The sequence below is a fragment of the Chelonia mydas genome, chromosome 14 (assembly GCF_015237465.2).
Source record: "Chelonia mydas isolate rCheMyd1 chromosome 14, rCheMyd1.pri.v2, whole genome shotgun sequence".
Classification (NCBI taxonomy): domain Eukaryota; kingdom Metazoa; phylum Chordata; order Testudines; family Cheloniidae; genus Chelonia; species Chelonia mydas.
The window spans coordinates 6007471-6019496 of NC_051254.2; the positions used below are offsets into that span (position 1 = coordinate 6007471).

The window sequence follows — 12026 nt, forward strand, 5'->3', positions numbered from 1 at the left end:
CTTTTGTCCTTGGACGGTATGCTGCCACCACCCAGTGATTTAAACAAACATTTAGGGAGGGCCACTTGGAGCCCTATCTCCCCCAAAATGTCCCCCCAAGCCTCCTCTCCTGGGGACTCTTGAAAATAATATCCTAACCAATTGGTTACAAAGTGAGCACAGATCAACCCCCCCTGTGTCTTAGGACACTGAAAATCAATCAGGTTCTTAAAAGAAGAATTTTATTTAAAGAAAAGGTAAAAGAATCACCTTTGTAAAATCAGGATGGAAGATAACTTTACAGGGTAACAAAAGATTCACAAACACAGAGGAACTCCCTCTAGGCTTAGTTCAAAGTTACAAAAAACAGGAGTAAACCTCCCTCTAGCAAAGGGAAAATTCACAAGCTAAAACAAAAGATAATCTAACACACCTTGCCTGGCTTTACTTACTATTTCTGTAATATTAGAGACTGGTTCAGGATTGGTTGGAGGAGATGGATTTCGGCCTGGCCTCTCTCAGTCCCAGGAGAGAGAACAACCTACAAAAAGCACAAACAAAGCCTCCCACATCCAGATCTGAAAGTATCTTCTTTCACCATTGGTCCTTTTGGTTAGGTGCCAACCAGATTATTTGAGCTTCTTAACCCCTTACAAGTAAGGAGGAATTCTAGGCTATCCTTAGCTGTATGGTTATGACAGAGACTGTGTGTGAATAGCTCCCAAACTGTTTGGTGACACTGTTAGTAACTACACTGTAATGCCAAAGATTGAGCAAACTTATTGCTGCTTACTCCAGAGGTGGCAGTACCCTGTCAATCTAGCAGTATTGCAAGCCACCTCTCAGGGGTTTTATTGTCACAATGTTCCACCCCTTCCTATGACTCAATCCTGCAACCTGTAATAAACGCTGCACAGGAGAGCCCCCAAACTAAAATAGCAGGGGTGTTGCAAAAGAAGGATTGAGGTGCACTGGATGAACTGTGGGGAAGCTCATGCGGCCTCTGCTCTGATCAAGCCAGTTCCACGTGGACTGCATTGCTCAGAGGTCCTGACTGCAGAGCCTCCTGGCAAGTTACTTGGCCCAGAGTCAACCATACAAAAATGAAATAAAATCATCAAATCCCCTTAACTTGAAGTTATGTCAAATGAAGTAATTCAATACAAAATATAAGCCAATTCTAATAAAACAACCAGCAACCTAGTAAATAAAGACAGGATGTAATAAAACAAGCAGGAAGGCCAGCTCTGTGGGCTACATAGTGGGGATACTCTTATATAGAAAGGTCTATGCAGAAGGCCAAGCTGCTCAGACTGCCAGGCTGTGTAGGCCCCAAAATATCAGGCTACTTCATCCTCCATGGCATCAATATTGTCTCACAGTTCCAGAAATCGCTTACGTAAATTAAACTGCATTTTGTCATCTAGGTCTGTAACAAGTTACATTAACTAATTACCTATCTTCTTACTGGGCGCCTGGTTCCTAATTATTTCCTGCTCCTTCCAATTTAACATGAGCAGGGTGATCCCTGAAATCTTGTTCTCATTGCAGTCATCAGGTCACTGATACTTACAGGAGTATAAAAAGCTGCAGGAAAGCACAGGCAATCTGAGCCGGATGACCTTTGCCAGTGTATACAAACTTCATATGCGTGTGTTGTACACATTTACATTACTCCCATCTCCCAACATCATTGGGCCTACTCTCCTTTAGCACCATGTAAATCCAGAGTCATGCCATTTACTTTGATGGAGTGACTCTGAATTTACACTAATGTAAATGGGAGAAGAAAAGGGGCCTGAGGATGCTATTACAACTGACAATAACATTGGTAATGCAATTACACATTTCTTCATGAAATTCCATGGTTAAGACAAGACAGAGACAATGGATGAATTATCTTTAGAGCAGTGCACTGTATAGGTTTATTGGCAGTAAACTCAGGAAATCCTCCGGTATCTAAAATAAAATCCCCCTTCCCTGTACAATGCTACACAAATAGGGGAATTTTCTGCCTTCTTCAGAAGCATCAAGCACAAAGAACACCTGTAAGCTAATGGCTCTCTCTCTTAGCAGTGAGTGAAGCACACGGAAATGTCCCTAAACTGTGCAAAGACCAGCATGCATTTATTTACCTGTCCTTTCAGTAGACTTGAGATGCTGGTAATTCAATTTTAAGTCAATTTCCCGATTCAGTCAAGTCTCACACTGATTGTCAAATTTGTCCTTAAACATATATTCCAGCAGACCCAGGGTCCGGTATCCAAGGTTACACTCATCTAGTCTGAAACAAGACTCCGGATTTCCGTTTTGTCTTCACCCTATACTTCTTATGGTGGTTTCATCTTTGGAAAACATAACAAACATATGCAAAGCGTACTGAGAGGCTGTCACTCTGCTATGACTGCTCCTTGGAATGTACAGGTAGCTAATAAGAGCTGGAAACATCTGGGTGTTAAACTGACATGAGATTCTGTGCAGCTGTGCTCTAAGAGGTGCAGCATAGAACTCGCAGCTCAGGAAGAGGGGGCACTAAAGTGGGTTTAAGATGCCTTTCTGTGGCCCCCAACATATCTTAGATGGCTCTGGGGGCCTAAGTTACGGCAGCCTTCTGGGGCTGGCCCTATGAGGTACAGTGCAGCTCTGAATCTTAGTTGCCTAGAATCCTCCCTCCTACTCCAGCCACGCACCTGACCAACTCCCTACACCAGAGCTTATGCCTGCACCAGGGGAATCCTACCCCAGTCAGCAACCACCCCTTTGCATTTGCCATCTGCAAGGCTTTCCAGCACGGTTGATTTTATTGGCTGTTTATTCATCTGACTTCAGTAGGGCCAAGATTTCCTCCTTTCTCTTTACTGTAGCCAGCTGCATTTTATACAGAACCCTTCGTATACTGTGGTTTTCATGCAATGACCAACAGTTAGCTTAGAGCTGGGTAAAAACTGAATAAGTAGCTCTGGCTCTAGGAGGTCTGTCTATATTCTTCCTCCTGTTTCAGTCCGCACGACTATGTGCCTACTCATCAGATTGTCCTCGGAGCATGCAGGAGAGGATACAGGACAATGGCCAGGAAAAGAAACTCTGCCTTCAACATACTGCCCTCTCATTTACCGCAGTTCTGAGGAAACGGGTGGCTTGCTCAGCTCTCCCCCTTTTCTGGCCCAGAAGACGCTGCCTATCTGAACAGTACCCGGACGAGCAAGAAGTGCAACAAGGAAATGCCAAAGCAATAGAATTCTAAGCAGATGGCGCAGATCTGGAAAGGGGGTGGGGAAGATACGCCTGCTGTTCAGTGGTGCTGGTGCCAGAAATGGGCTGATATTTGCAGCCACGATGCAGCAACGCTGTCCGTTTCTGTGGCCAAGGGAAAGTCCTGCGACCTTTATTCAGCCTCGAATCAGCAAAAGTCCTTATTTAGCCAGTGACTTGCACAATGGGGCCCTGACCTGGCTCTGCACCGGTAGAGGATACAACATGAAAAGTGAAATAATGAGGAGAGTTGTGCCTCCATAAGAACCGCAGGATTGGAATCATAGAATATTAGGGCTGGAAGAGACCTCAGGAGGTCATCTGGTCCAACCCCCTGCTCAAAGCAGGACCAACCCCATCTAAATCATCCCAGCCAGGGCTTTGTCAAGCCGGGCCTTAAAAACCTCTAAGGATGGAGACTGGACCTTAATAACGTTCCTTATGTGCTACTGGCTTACCTTGTTTTTATAACACTTATCACCTTTTGTCACCATTTTAATTGTGCAGCTACTCAAGCACCTCAACAGGCTGGGGACATGAATGGCTTTATCACTATCCCGCATCATGCTCTCCTTCCAAAAGGAGCAGTGTGGCTTATCAGAGTACAGGACTGGGCCTCAGGAGACCTGGGTTCTATTCCCCGCTCTGCTGCTGGCCTACTGAGTGACCCTGGGCAAATCACTTCATCTCTCTACCTTGGTTTCCCTCTCCGTAAAATGGGGCTGATGATGCTTATCTCCACAAATATGCTAGATATTATCTATTACTTTCATTGGACAGGTGGAAATGCAAGTGCTCCGATTGTTCTGTATCGGTTCCTATATCCCAGTCAGCACCATGATAGCTGAGCGCCTTCCAGTAATACATTAAGGAATATGACTAACATCTGCCCTGTGCTTCTGCTCTCCTTGTTGCCCAGGGGGAGACAGTGTGTGCAGTGGAATGGGGTTTTTCGGATATTTCTATACAGAATATGCAGATATACATTGTGGATGTATAAACACACACATTGCTAGAGGCTTGCTAGGGAAGGAAAGAAATGAGCCTCGCACTCAGAGCGCTAGGTGGTGAGATCAGCTCCTGTGGGTGAACTGAAGGCACAAATATTGGCTTGGATCCTGCATGTTTATCCCCACAGGCAGACCCTGGAACCTGAATGGAGCCCCACTGATCTCAAAGACTTGCACTTTGTTGCATAAATCCCCAGCTGGCACAAACTGCCACTGGCTTCACTGGCACTCTGACAACTTATACCAGTGGAGGATCTGTCAAAGGGATGATGCTTTTTAAACTGAAATGTCCCTCCTCACTTATCTATGTGCCTAGCTCACAGGTGTTCCATGATCCTGGCATAAGACAAAAATACACCTGCTTTTTCAAACTGGACAGGGACACCTGTCTGTGCTGAAGGATATGTTGTGCTAAGAAGTGCTGGACCACATGCCAAGGTTCGTGGGAGCTTGTGAAGCTCCTAGTTAGCGGCATTAAAAAAAACAATGCCGCTAACAACGAAATACAAATTTCTGTGACTTGCATAAACGTGCCAATGTTCTGCCAGCGGATAGAAATATTGTCTGGGCAAAAGCAGGACGATCAGCTCAAGGACTGCGACGCTCATGCGTCTTGTTCCTCTTTCCAAACATTTTCCTTCCCTTACACTGTTCTTTTTACTCACTAGTTTAATATGCATTTTTTTTCAGTGCTCAGCCTTTCATCCCAGCCTCTCTGTACAGGTGCAATAAGGTGTCTGTGCAAGCAAGCTGGGCTTTTCTCTTTATGCAGAACCAAAAATGGCTTCTAATTTCTTGCCTCTATCCACAAATCCCCTTAAATCTAGCTAATGCTCAGTATAATAGATCTAGCTGGTGAGCTATTATATTCTAAGAGCCAAGTTCATCCCAGGAGTAACTTTGTTGCCGTCAGTGAAATTACACCAGAGATCAATTAGGGCCTAACAGGGTCATTTTCACCTGTAAACTTTTCCCCCAAAAAAAGGCCAAAACAAGACATGAAGTTACCTGCTCTTCACAACTAGCTGTTAACCCACTTGGCTCTTCACAGCTTGTTCAGCGCCAGACTGGTGCCACTGACTGGCTGGCACAGCTGCAGAACCTTGTCCGTGTCACTGTTGGACACATCGAGATGAGCGAGTGGAAGCTAACGTGGCGTGGAGTTTGGAAGTGCTATAGCAAACACCCTTGAGCTGCAGCCTCAGGTCTCTGCAGCAATGACTGAGGTGCTCCAAAAGCTAAATGATGTCGTTGACTGCACTGATTGGCATTCCCTAAGACAAAGCAGCTCAAGACATGCATCTGCTGCCCCCACACTGTGAAGAGAGAGGTGACGAAGGATGAGAAGGGAGGTATTTCTTCCTTCAAAATCTCTCTTTGCCTACAACGGCACGAATGATTTACGGAAAACTCACAGGAGTGCAAATGGAGGCTACAGATTATTCCTTTTTTCCCCCTTAGCTATCAGTGGCCTGCTGGGTGTGACTCTGGGCAAGTCATTTCATCTCTCTCCCTGCCTCAGTTTCCCCTCTCTCACTTTGCCTGGTCTAAACAGTGAGCTCTTCATGGCAGGGACTCCCTCACTAAGTTTGTATAGCACCCGGCCCTGATCTCGACTGGGACCTCCAGGTGCTGCTGTAAAACAAATAAGACTAGTTATAAGCCAGATGGGGTGATGGCTTATTCCATTCGCTTTTCAGTCTCTGCACGTAATCAGTCAAGTCCAACCAAGACAAGTTCGTGGTCTCCATCTGCCTTCATTCTGGCGGTGGGTTTGTGATGTGCATGACCATCAGCCTCTGCCCAGGAGGGATCCAACACTGAAGAAGGTTGAGATAAACTGGCAGAGCATGGGCAGCAGTGGATACAGTTGGCAGAGACCCTGCCCGTCCAAGTAAGTGATCCCGATCACTCACAGGCACGGCACCTAGTTCACCATATGTATCACCAAAAAAAAAGAATTTATATTTCAAGAAGTTTATGAGGCATCTGATCAAGTAACAGTTTTGCAAGCCCCCACAGCCTCTCATCATCCCACTTATCTCTGGACGTAACAGCACTAATAAAAATCCAGTGACCTGAGCGGCAGGGGTGGGGGTAGCTCTGCTGAGTCCCCAGGGAAACATCAATCACGCTTGTATTTTCATTCTGCCAAGGTTCATTGGCTGCTTTGCCTTCCATCCCAGATACTGTTTTCTTTGCTGTTTATCTCTCAAATTAAGAAATCCACAGGAATTCCAAATCATGCAAGAGGCTTCCAGCCCTATTGGGGGGGGGGGCGGGGGCGGTGTTTAATTAGCTACCTTTTCTTTAATTGTTGCTTTGTCTTCCAACCCTTGGGCCAAACCCTAGGTCATTTGCGTCCAGTGGGAATCTGCCTGAGTACAATAGAGTCACCCCTTGAACTATACACGGGGGTTTGGTTTATTTTTGTGCACTTTGGCTCTTCCCCTTCTCCAGATCTGTAGTTGCTTTGGTTTTCAGCTCCCTCTTTTTGTATTCACTTTTAAAGGACTCTCCTGTGTGTTAACAGAGACCAGTTTGGCTTTATTGAACAATTAATTCCATTATCTCTCATGCACCAGCAATTCTGCTGCAGATGGAAAGTGCTTTACAAACTCTAATTATGCTTCATATCACCCCTGTGCAAGAGTAAAGTGGTTTATGTCCACTTTGCAGACAGGCTGGATGGCTTGCTTTGAGTCTCACTACAAAGTGGTGGCAATTCTGGGACTCTGCATCAGAGAGCAGCTTGATTTCAGTGGATGTATGCTGACTTACATCAACTGAGAATCTGGGCCCAGGAGACCTGACCCTCTCTCTTCCTGCTCTGAAAAACTGACCACACACTAGAAACATTACAGCTGCACCGAGATACTTATATAGTGATGAAAGAGGTTCTTCTGTTGCGGTAATAAATCCACCTGTCTGAGAGACAGTAGCTAATTCAATGGAAGAATTTTTCCATCAACCTTGCGGTGCCTACACCAGGGCTTAGGTCACTTTAATTACATGGTGCAACGCATGAAATCTTTTCACAATCCTGAGTGATGTAGTTAAGACGACCAAACTTTGTCGTGTAGACTGGTTGTCCGTCCCTGCTTTAAGCAGTGAAATCCTAAGACACCTGCCTAGGAGTGGATGATTTCTGCTATTCTTCTCCAGGTTCTTTTGGTCTAAAGGACTTTACATGCTGCTCATTAGATTGTCTAACTTTAGACAGATCTGCTCCTCTCGTGAGGATGGGCTCTCACACTGAATTAAGTCGGGGTTTTGGGTTATCTGTGATCTTTAAAGTCTTATTACTCCAGTTGTTCATACCTCTCTCTTGTGTGTGATTTTTTTTAAGACCATTTTGTACCTGCACCAGGCAGTAGCCTACAAAACTGCTGATAGCCCACAGCCTTGTTGCATCTGGTGACCCCAGATGTCTGTTTTATGGTCTTCGTACTAGCACACTTTCCAGACTGCGGCAACCCCTAACGGGGAAGTTTGGATTTAGTCCAACACCACAATTAATTCACACATCACTCCGATCTCAGCCATGGCCAGAGCTTAGATCTGTTTTTAAGTTTAAGCCTACAACACAGCTTGAACAATTCTTCTTCCTCCTAATTAGTTGATGTCCTTACAACTTTTTGTTGTAACCAAGCTCCCGCTGCACGGTGCCTTCTGAGCAAGTCTCCTTAGCCTGCCATACAGTAGTTTGCTCGAGGATTTTCTGTCTAGTCGCAAAGGTATGAGGGGTTTTTTATTTTGTTTTTAAGTACAGTATTCTTCTCTATCAGAGAGCCAATGTGGCTTTGTTCAAAGCTGCCCTCCAGACTTATTTCTATTCTCAGGCTTGTAGTTAAATGGATAGTGGGGTTTTAAAAGGTGTGGAGGGTTTTTTTGTTTTTTTTTTGGGGGGGGGGTTCTATTGTTGTTGTTGTCTAAAGGCACCTTCAGCACTTGTAGCATGCTGGGTGCCACATCAACCAAACTTGTTTCCAGTGTAAAAGGTGGCTTCTAGGGGAACCTGGGTAAACTGTCATCGCCTTACTGAAGCCAATGGGGTACAACCTACACCAAATGAGGCTCTGCCCCTCAGCATGCTAGACACGCAGGATGAGATCTCTAAAGCTATTTAGGTGCCTCACTCATTATTTAAAAAGGTACTGAATGCCTAAATGCTCTTTTAAAAGGTGGTTCACTGTCAAAACCAGAAAAATCCATAATCAGCAGCCGTGAGGAAAATAATTACACTTCTCAGCTCAAGCAAAGGGAATCCAGATTGTTAGAATGCTACCTGGTATGTTCCTGACACATCTGCAGGTTATAAGAGGCTTTTCAGCACCGGGGGGAGGGTATGATATATCGGCCATCAATATACATGCTATCAGCTAAACCGAATGAATATTTCAACCTTCGGCACCTTCTAATTCTCTGTTCAAAACTACTGTATTTCCATAAAAACCTCTGTCCCGCATTTCTCTGCTTACAACTTCAGAGTCCTCTTTAAGTTGTTCAAAGCCTTCCTTTTCAAAAGGAAGTCTGCCCTTAGGCCCTGATTCAGAAAAGCATTCCCCTGTTCAGCAAGGCACTTAATCCCACACTGCACTCTAAGGATATATTCAAGGGCTTCACTGAGCAGGACTGGACCTCTGCAAAGCACTTTAGCAAGTGCTTAATTATAGCCTTATTGCCTATTGCCTGTAATTGCAGCCTTATTGCCTGTAATGAGAGCCTACAGTCTGCATCTCTTGCTCAATCCTGCAATGAGTTATTTTACATCCAGGAGAAGTCCCACCAAATTTAATGGGACTCTTCACGCATTGAGCATGTGCAGAAATCTTTGCAGAATCACGGTTTAAAAACCACAATAAACTCAAACTGCTTTTTTCTATCTTCCCTTTAATTTTCAATCCACCCAAATGATGTTAAATTGGTACATCCCACCCCAGTAAAGAAACAGTATCACTGAATAAAATGTTCCCAAATAATTATTACTTGTGGCATCACCACGCTTTCAGTGGGATAAACCATGAGTGGTATTGCATAGCAATCAGAGCTACAGTTTCATTTGTTTACCAAGGGCCTTACCTACTCAGCCACAGGCATCTCATCTTACCAAGAATAGATTTAACTGGTTCCGCATGTTCCAGATGTTGTAGTATGAGCAGCTTATACCCTGTTTACAACCATCTTTCACGAATGAAATATTACATACAAACCCCCAACATTTACCCTTCTTTAGCACTTCTAACCCATGTTTAAAGATCCATGAGAAAAAATTAAGTCCTAAATGCCATCAAGAGACCATTAGTTTTTTTATTTTTGTTAGCATGGCTATAATGAGAATGTTTCACTTTTACTTCTGAATATTTATTTTCTGGAGTGTAACTTTTTCTCTTCTTTTCCAAGTAACTTCACTCTCAAAGGTTTCACTATAAGCAGAATTGCAATGTGCAGACTGCAGTACAGTTTAGCATGGGACTTTAATTTTTTTTCCCCTACAGGTTAATATCACCACAGCCTGCTAAAGCCTTAAGTGGTTCTTTAGGGACCCCTCCACATTGAAATATTCCCCCGTCCTACTGTCATGTAGCTGAATTTGGCAATTATTCCTTTTTTTTTTTTAAACGGGACAGAGTCAAAGTAATTGAAACACAGGAAAAGAAATTTCTAACAAACAGCACTTGTGAGTTATACGGATCTAATTTACTTTGTGCCATTTATACTATTTACATTTTGCACTTTACTCCCAGGGGACAACCCTAATCAATTTCACTTTCAGGGTTTTCATATATTAACCTAACACTGCAATATTTGGAATAAAAACACAGCAGGGGAATGCTTGTTTGTTTAACAACATTCCGGTTGTTAAAGTTTCAAGCCAACATTTCTATTAGTCTTAGGTTTTGTAAAAGCCTGTTTTTTTACTAAATTACCCTGGTGCTGTCCCTTTAAACACCCCTCCCTTGCTTTTGATAAGGCCTGCTTTGAGGGGGTTTTTAGTATCATTGATGATGCTATCAAACTGTTCAGGGTGCACACATTGAGAGCTACCTCTTACTCCCTCTGCTGGCAATGTAACAGAACAAAATACACATATAGGTCCTACTTACACAGGTAGATATCTTAATGTCTCACTGGCAGGCTGATTAATTTAAATTTAAAACACCTGAAAACCAGAAGACAATCCTCATCAGATTTCCAAAACTTGAGCATCAACTACTGAACCCTCTAGCTGATATATTAGAACTTAGAGAAGGAAAGGGAAGATGCTAAAAGAAGAATGGTTCTTGCCATTTTTGCAACCTTAACATTTTAGCAAAACAAATAGCTGTTAAAAACAAGGAATAGAGATTAGCAGCAAGTAAAAGCTCATACGTATTAGAAGGAAGCGCTCTGAGGGCAATGAATTTCGCATGCAACAACTATAGGCCTAATTCTGCAAACACTTAAATATATGCATAACTTTACACATGCAGGTAGAAAAGGAGTACTTGTGGCACCTTAGAGACTAACCAATTTATTTGAGCATAAGCTTTCGCGAGCTACAGCTCACTTCATCGGATGTATTCCGATGAAGTGAGCTGTAGCTCACGAAAGCTTATGCTCAAATACATTGGTTAGTCTCTAAGGTGCCACAAGTACACCTTTTCTTTTTGCGAATACAGACTAACACGGCTGCTACTCTGAAACCTGTCACATGCAGGTAGTCCCACAGAGCACAAGTTTATATGTTTGCAGGACTGGGTTCACAGAATAAGATTTCCTGAGCCTTCCAATAGATGCCATATCCACTGATAATTACAGTGAATCTTGGCCAAAAGATAAACCCTCTTCAACCAAATTGGAGCAACAAGTGTAAATTTCTAGCCATCATTTTAGACATCTAAGTGGGTTTGTATCTCATGACAAAGTACACAGTGTACAAAACAGAAATATCTGTTTACCTACTGTGCAGCTTTATCTTCAATTTGAGAAGCAAGCTGAATGAGCGTACTACAGTGCTTTTTTGTTTTCAGTAGTGTGCCCACACTCAGATCTGCTTGAGTACCTCAGTTCTATTCTCCTAATGACTCTTCCAGGCCAAGTGAGACCAGGTGCAACAAACGCCCCCTGGGAAAGTTCCAGCTCTTCAATTAGGAATAGGATTTTTCATTCAGGAGCTTCAAGTGTACCTCCCCACAGCAATATTCCTGCCACTGTCTCTTTGGATCTCCCTGTGCAAGGTTGGTGTTTTGAGACCATGGGGGGGGGGGGCGTGTTAAGTGATTTTTGTATTTATAAGTCACTAGAACTGATGGCATAAGCAGTCAGTATTTGACAAACAGAAAAACAAGTGCAGCCAGGCACACATACAGCATTTACACACTTTCCACTTTATGCATCCGATGAAGTGAGCTGTAGCTCATGAAAGCTTATGCTCAAATAAGTTGGTTAGTCTCTAAGGTACACAAGTCCTCCTTTTCCATTTACACACTGCAGCCCATCCTCTAACTGCTCCACTTAGCAATCAAGAGAAGATCTATCCCTAACACTGCAAATGCTTAACATGTGCTTAACTTGAAGATCTACTCACATGCTTATTGTTAAACATATACATAAGAATTTGTAAAATCAGAACCTTAAAGATCAATACTAACTCCCACGCCTCTTATAAAGAAAATAATTCCCAGAACCCACAAAATCTGGATGTTTTTTTCCCCCCCACAACTGAGTTGTGAAGTTGGAGTTAAATATCCCAGGATGCCCTGTGGTTAGAGCTCTCCCAATCAGCCATCATGTAGTCTCTTT

General features: G+C 43.5%; 1 protein-coding gene across 1 annotated transcript in view; it reads right to left on the reverse strand.

Moving 5' to 3' along the window:
• Nucleotides 1-12026, reverse strand: part of MAP2K6 (mitogen-activated protein kinase kinase 6) — a 94281-nt gene that overhangs the window by 64953 nt on the left and 17302 nt on the right. The gene's annotated exons all lie outside the window — the stretch shown is intronic.